Below are 7,063 nucleotides of genomic sequence, written 5' to 3'. Positions count from 1 at the left end.
AGGCCCCTCTTTCCGAACACTAGCACGGTAGCACCACTACCCAGTCAGTCACCCTCACCCCTCCTCGCGACCCCCCTTCTGCGTTCTCTCCATCTTCTCTGCACCCAGCCAGCCACCTCCGAACACCTCCCTCGCCACTGTCCGTTTCACCTCGCCGTCCCACTCACTGCGCCATCACCGCACCGCGCCATTCCCCCTCTGCTGCACTGCTGCGAGTTTATCTTTTCCCCTTTTCCTTCGCCAACGTCGCTGCTCCGTTGAGTCCGTTCAACTGCTGCGCCGCCGCCGTCGTGCATTGCTACTCCGCGTCTCTGCTCTTCCTTTCACCGGCGTCTCTCACCTCTCTGGCCATTTCTCTCCTGTCCGTGGTAAGATTCACTGCTCTCTCCTTTTCTGCTTGGATTTTGGCATTTTACTTCGTTAATTTGATTTCATGCTAATTAATAATTACTTTCTGATAATGCAATTTTTCGTATTTTAAAATTCTATTTTTTTCCATGAATTTGATTTTCATTTTGATTTTTTGATGTTGGTGACTGTTGTTTTCGTTAATGAATGCGATTCTGAACTTCTGATTTTGTTGGCTGATCTGTTTGTAATCAAATCTGCTTAGTTATCCATTTTCTAGAGTTATGCCAAATACTACAGATTAAAAGAGTTTCTGAAACATACAACTTTTAAATTGTGGACAATATCTTTATTGATTCTAAAACTTACAATAAGGATAATTGTGCTTACCCAATAATAATCCAGCTAATGTGGAATCTTACTTTATTTTCCAAGAAAGTTCCATAAGACTCTTATTTTTTTATAAATCAATGATAAACCTCACATATCCGTTATTGTGTAATTACTAACAATTGGTGTTCTTGATTATAAGCTATTTGATAATAGATTTAGTTTTGATATTTATGTATTAAATCTTTTGTTATATAGTTACATAAATGAATTAGAATTTTAGTCACTTTCTTATCTTAAAAGCACGTTTGATAAAGTCCCAATATAGGTGGGGTTGGAGGAATCATCAAATCACTAATTTGGACTTTGGAGTCCAAATCCAAATCATCAAAACTGTGAATACTTTCTGTTTGCATTTGTTGTGTTCTGCTGCTTCCAGGTAAGTCTCAACCAACACTTATTATTGTATTTCCAATTAGTGATCTTTTATCCTTTTCTGTTTTTTAATTCTCGTGATTGATATAATATAGGTAAGTCAGGATCGAAAATTCCAATTCTTTGGAACTATGAGATGGATATGGGAGATTTAAGAGTTTAGGTAATTATTTTTTTTATTATGTCAAGAGAAACCATTTAACCAATTTAAAGCCGGATCCAGATCCGAATTAGGATCCAAAATTGGAAAAACTCTACTCTGAAGTTACAGAACCTCTTCGACTCTTCCCTCTTGGTCTTCTCATCTTTTGACTCTTCTCATCATCTAAACTCAGCTAACGGCGCTTATTGTCTCCGCCGCAGCCGGCGTTAGAGCAGGCAGCTGGCACTGCAGTTTCGTATCTTCCGCCGTCACCACAAACGCGTCGCGTCTCTGGTCGTAGCTTTCGCCGCTTTGGATCGTCGTCGCACCGCCGCTCTGTTCCGCCGTCTTTTGTTCTGCCGTCCGCCTTTCCTCTTCGTGACCAGCTCTGTTCTTCTCTGTTCTCTGGGTACCCTCGTCTTTCCTCAAGGTTCTTCTCTGTTCTCTGTTTTGCCGTCTTTTGTTCTTTGCATTTCCTTTATGGGTTTTATCGTTCTAAGGGGGGTAGAGAATTTGAGTTTGCATCTGTGATATTAGTTTATGAATCAAGAATCCTTATGAATGGTTCAATAATGCTTAATTGCTTAGCTTTGTGAAATTAGTCAGAAATGATAAACTGGTAACATATATAGTTCCTGAAACAAGTAACTGTGGAGATATTTATGTTGCTATAATGCTATGTTACTAAGTGTTTTAGATTGGTATTATTTTTTAAATGATCATCTAATTTATTTACTTTACTGTAGTTACAGACTTGTAATATATGATCTTCTATACACATATGATGTAATTTTATTGCATTTGAATGATGACTCTGCTATTGTTATTTGTAAATATAGTTCCTAATAATTTTGAAAAGTTATCAAAGTAAAACTTGCTGCTATCTCCAAGAACCTTATTTATAAATATAGACCCTCCATTGATTCCCATGATCCTTGCTCCTTATGATCTTTGGATTTGGAGCGTTTATTTGATGCCAACTGTTTAATGACTCTAATTCTTGTAGCACAAGAAATTCCATGGTTTTACTTCTTTGTTAAGTGTGCTTGCCAATAATTGAATTACACGTTTTCCTTGCTTGTAAATTTTATTGTATCAAATGATTGAATGAGTAAATTGTGGAATCTGAGGTCTGTTTGGTGTCCATTTTCATTTTAGTTGATAAAGTTTTCTTTTAACTTTGAACAATTTCATTATGCGATTACCCAATTTACATAATAGAGCATTTTAATCTGGGCAGAACTTTGTCACATAAATTGATTGCTACCCAATTTAGTTTGTTGTATTAATTTGGATTAGTTTGTGTTAATTTTAATATGTTTGGCATCAAATTTTGAGTTATATACATTGCTTTATATGCAGAGCAAGATGATTGATATCTGTATGCGGAGCAAGATGACTGATATCTGTAATATCGAAGCAGCAAAGATTTCTGCTAATTTTGAAAGACTTTAGTATTAATTTTACTTTTAAAAAAATTTGATTTGAAAATTGGATTTCTAAAAACTGATTTTAAAATTGGATTTTTGGTTAAAAAAGTTGTTGAGGTTAAAAAATCTGGTTTGAAAATTGGATTTCTAAAAACTGGTTTTAAAACTGGACTTACAAAAAAATCGGATTCAAAACCGGTTTTTATATAAAACCGGATTTAAATATTAAAATCGGTTTTTATTTTTCCAAACCGGTTTAAAATCGATTTCCCTCTTTAATTTGGTTCCAATTTGGTTTTATAAATCACAAAACTGGTTCTAAAGTGAATGCAGTTTGGATTTTTAAAAATTCAAACCATGCTCACTCCTAGTCCTAGTTGTTTATGGATGTTTCTTTCTTTGAGAATGAGGGTTCGAATCCCCTTCGACCAGTATGGTTCACATGCAGCATTATTAGATGTTGATAATATTTTTTCTTTCTTTGAGGAGGGTTCGAATCCCCTTCAACCAGGACGGTTCACATGCAGCATTATTAGGTGTTGATAATATTTTTTATTTTAATGTTTTATTAATTGCTTTTTGCATTATTATTGTTTTTAGCACCATGACAAGAAATCATTCTATTTGGAATTAATCCATAAAATCGATATTTGATTTACACGTTAAAATGAAATGGTGCAAATGTTTGATAGGGAAGGACTGACACGAAATGGACAGGATATGTTTATTCTAATTAATCTTCCGAAAGTTTTTTTTTAAAGTCCTCTGTTTTCTTAATCACCTTCTTCTTAGAAGAGCTCTACCTTTTCATACTCATGAACACCCTAAGTTCCTCAATTTTCTTATCATCACAATTAATATTGATTATTCAATTCATGATTTCTGATAGAATTGTATCATCTCCAAATGGAAGGTTGTCAAGTTAATCTTCTTCCACCAACTTTTAATAGTTTCATTCATCCTATGTGCCGATATATATCACCTTTGTGGGTACTGATGGAGAGCATACACAAGACTTGGAGCAGTTTCTGTTGTTTCGAGCCATTATTGAAGAGCAAAATCGATTTTCAAAGGATGGAGACTCTGCTGAAGATGGAGATGCAAATGGAGTTGGTTCGAGCTTTTACTGAAGAGCAAGCTCGATTTTTTGAGGATACGAGGACAGTCAGCCAGAACTGTCAGTGATTTAGTTCAACTCAATACTAATGAACAGCAGGAGCAAGCTGAAAGGTTGGAGGAGTTGCAGATTCGGTTACTACATTTGGTGGAGCAATTGGAGGCGACGGAAGAATCCAAGAAGATAGCTGAGGGTGAGATTGTTTAGCAACCCAAGAGGTCTTCTAGGTAGAGGATGAGATTGTTCAATAACCCCCGAGAGAGGGAATGAAGATAGCTTAAGGTTTGTCGCAGCGATTGAGACTGTTAAGCAACTCGAGGGGTGTAGAGGATGAGACTGTTCAACAACTAGGAATGGAGCAGTCTCATCCTCTACTCTGCAAGACCCTTTGGGTTGCTGAACAGTCTCAATCTTTACTGTGACAAACTCTTCAGCTCTCCATTCCTTCTTTCGGTTGCTGAGCAGTTTTATCCTCTACCTGGAATCTCTTGGTTGCTGAACAGTTTCAATCTCTGCTTTCAGAATCTCTTGGTTGCTGAACAGTTTCAATCTCTGCTTTCAATCTCTGCTGTGGCAGACCCCTATTTATCTTTGGGATTCTTTCGTCGCCTCCAATTGCTCCACCAAATGTAGTAATCGAGTCTGCAACTCCTTCAACCGTTCAGTTTGTTCCTGTTGTTCATTAGTAATGAGTTGAACTAAATCACTGACAGTTCTGGCTGACTGGCTTCATATCCTCAAAAAATCGAGCTTGCTCTTCAGTAATGGGTCGAAACAATAGAAACAGCTCCATTTGCATCTCCATCATAACCTCAGAAAATCGATCTTGCTGGCTCCAAAAAAATAGAAACTGCTCCATTTGCATCTCGAACAAAGTCTTGTGCATGCTCTCCATCAATAGCCACAAAGGTGATATATATCTGCACATATGATGAATGAAACTATTAAAAGTTGGCGTGAGAAGATTAACTTGACAACCTTCTACTTGGAGATGACACAATTCTATAGAAATTATGAATTGAATAATCGAAAATTAAGGAACTTAGAGTGTTTGTGAGTGTGATAGGGCATAGCTCTTCTCAGAAGCAGGTGATTAAGGAAGCAGAGAACTTACAAAACATTTTAACCTGTAAAAAAACTTTTGGAATATTAATTGGAAAAAACCTCTTCAGTCCTTTTCTATCAAACCTTTGCACCATTTCATTTTAACGTGTAAATCAAACATCGATTTTATGGATTAATTTCAAATAGAATGATTCCTTGTCACGTTGCTAAAAACACTAATAATGCCAGAAGCATCTTTCTTGCTAAGCATATCAATTGTTTGTGATTTTGTTTCTGCTAACTTTAACTTCACTCTAGCAATAGAGTGTTTTGTTTTTGTTTTCCTTTGGTTTGTTTGTGTTGTATGCCAGGAGGAAGAAGAGGTGCACCTACCTCTTTTGATTCTGAGTCAGAGAGAGGACATTCTTGAGATTGAGAAGAGAAGCCAGAGGGAAGGGAGTTATTGGAGAAGAAGCATCAGAAGAGGAAGATCAAGAAATGGATGGTAACCTCCCTAATCCACCAGAAGAGGTGGTCAACAACAATGGCCAACCTCTACGGAGAGTTCTAGCATCATATACATTCCCCAATCCAAGAAATTGTGGGAGCAGTATACTCACTCCTGATGTTCATGCAAATAACTTTGAGTTGAAGTCTTAACTTATCACTTTGGTACAAAACAATTGTTCTTATGGAGGAGGCCCCCTTAAAGATCCAAATCAACACCTATCTATCTTCTTGAGGATATGTGAAATTGTCAAGACAAATGGTGTGCATCCGGATATCTACAAGTTGCTGCTGTTTCCATTCTCTTTGAAGGATAAGGCATCTCAAAGGCTGGAAACATTCTCCAAAGAAAGCATCAACACTTGGGATGATTTGGTGAACAAATTCCTATCTAAGTTCTACCCACCTCAGAGGATCATAAGATTGAAGACAGAGGTGCAAACATTCACTCAAATGGATGGAGAATCACTTTATGAGGCATGGGAGAGATACAAAGCTCTGATTAGGAAATGTCCACTTAAGATGTTTAGTGAATGGGACAGACTTCAGAATTTTTATGAGGGGTTGACTCTAAAAGCTCAAGAGTCTCTGGATTATTCTGCAGGAGGATCATTGCAATTAATGAAGACAGCTGAAGAAGCTCATAATCTCATAGACACTGTGACCAACAATCAATACTTTTATGCTCATCAGAGGCAATGCCAACCAGTTCAAAAGAAGGGTGTGTTGGAGCTAGAAAGAGTGGATACTATCTTGGCACGAAACAAGTTGACACACCAGCAAATTCAACAACAAATGAAGATGATGGCAAAGAAAATTGATGGACTTTAAGTGGCTGCAGTTAGCACAGCAAGCCAAACTTCAATTGGATGGAGCCAAAGTGAAGAAGCTTCTGAGAAATACAACTATGATCAGCAATCAGAACAAGTCCAATACATGCATAACACCTCAAGCTCTTCTCAGAATGAATTCCATGGAGATATATACAATCCATTATGGAGGAATCATCCCAATTTGAGGTGGGGTGATAATTAGAATTCATGGCAAAAGAATCACAATTCCAATAACTCTCGCAACACAAACAACCAAAATCATTCATCCAATAACACTAACCAATACAGAAAACCACAAAACTCATATCAGTAACCCAACAACAACTCACAAATTCACCAAAATAACTTCTCCACACCACATTTTAACTCCCAGAACAACCATCTCAATAACCCAAATAACTTCCAGCAACGACCATCATATTCCAACATACCATCCATTGACCATCAAGAAACCAGGATCTCAACTCTTGAAGCAACATTACAAGCACTCGCTCAGACTACACAAAGTTTTGCTAAAGGGCAAGAGAGTTTAATCAAAGGACTAGAGCGACAAGAGGCCACCATGAGGAATCTTGAAAGGCAAGTAGGGCAATTGGCCAGACAAGCTGAAAGACCAACCAATGTTTTTCCAAGTGATATTCCAAATCTCAAAGAAGAATGTAAGGCCATCCAGCTAAGGAGTGGGAAAACTTTGGAGAATGACAAAGGTGCTAGCCAAAATATACTTTTATGACACAATAACTATTTTTTTTTTACCAAACACAAAATAATATATATATAAAACTTAAAAACAAAAAGAAAAGCATTCCTTCAAAACACTGAACACCTAAATCAGAGTTGGTGTGCCCTTCAAAGTTCAAACCACTCCCTAAACACA

The 7,063-nt window shown here is 37.2% G+C and overlaps 1 long non-coding RNA gene across 3 annotated transcripts; it reads left to right on the top strand.

Annotated features, from left to right (window-relative positions):
- LOC112777626 (uncharacterized) lies at positions 1-3,350 on the top strand. Of its 3 annotated transcripts, none has more exons than XR_003190514.3 (5): positions 1-368; positions 1,007-1,117; positions 1,209-1,276; positions 1,477-1,685; positions 2,618-3,350. It is a non-coding gene; the product is annotated as an uncharacterized lncRNA (long non-coding RNA). The 3 variants fall into 3 exon arrangements; XR_003190515.3 differs by having other exon boundaries at positions 5-368; positions 996-1,117; XR_003190516.3 differs by having other exon boundaries at positions 7-368; positions 1,449-1,685.
- Positions 3,351-7,063: the final 3,713 nt, after the last annotated feature.

This window comes from Arachis hypogaea, chromosome 19 (genome assembly GCF_003086295.3).
Source record: "Arachis hypogaea cultivar Tifrunner chromosome 19, arahy.Tifrunner.gnm2.J5K5, whole genome shotgun sequence".
Classification (NCBI taxonomy): Eukaryota; Viridiplantae; Streptophyta; class Magnoliopsida; order Fabales; family Fabaceae; genus Arachis; species Arachis hypogaea.
The sequence above is the reverse complement of the archived record's forward strand: the minus strand, read 5'-3'. Positions and strand labels throughout refer to the sequence as shown.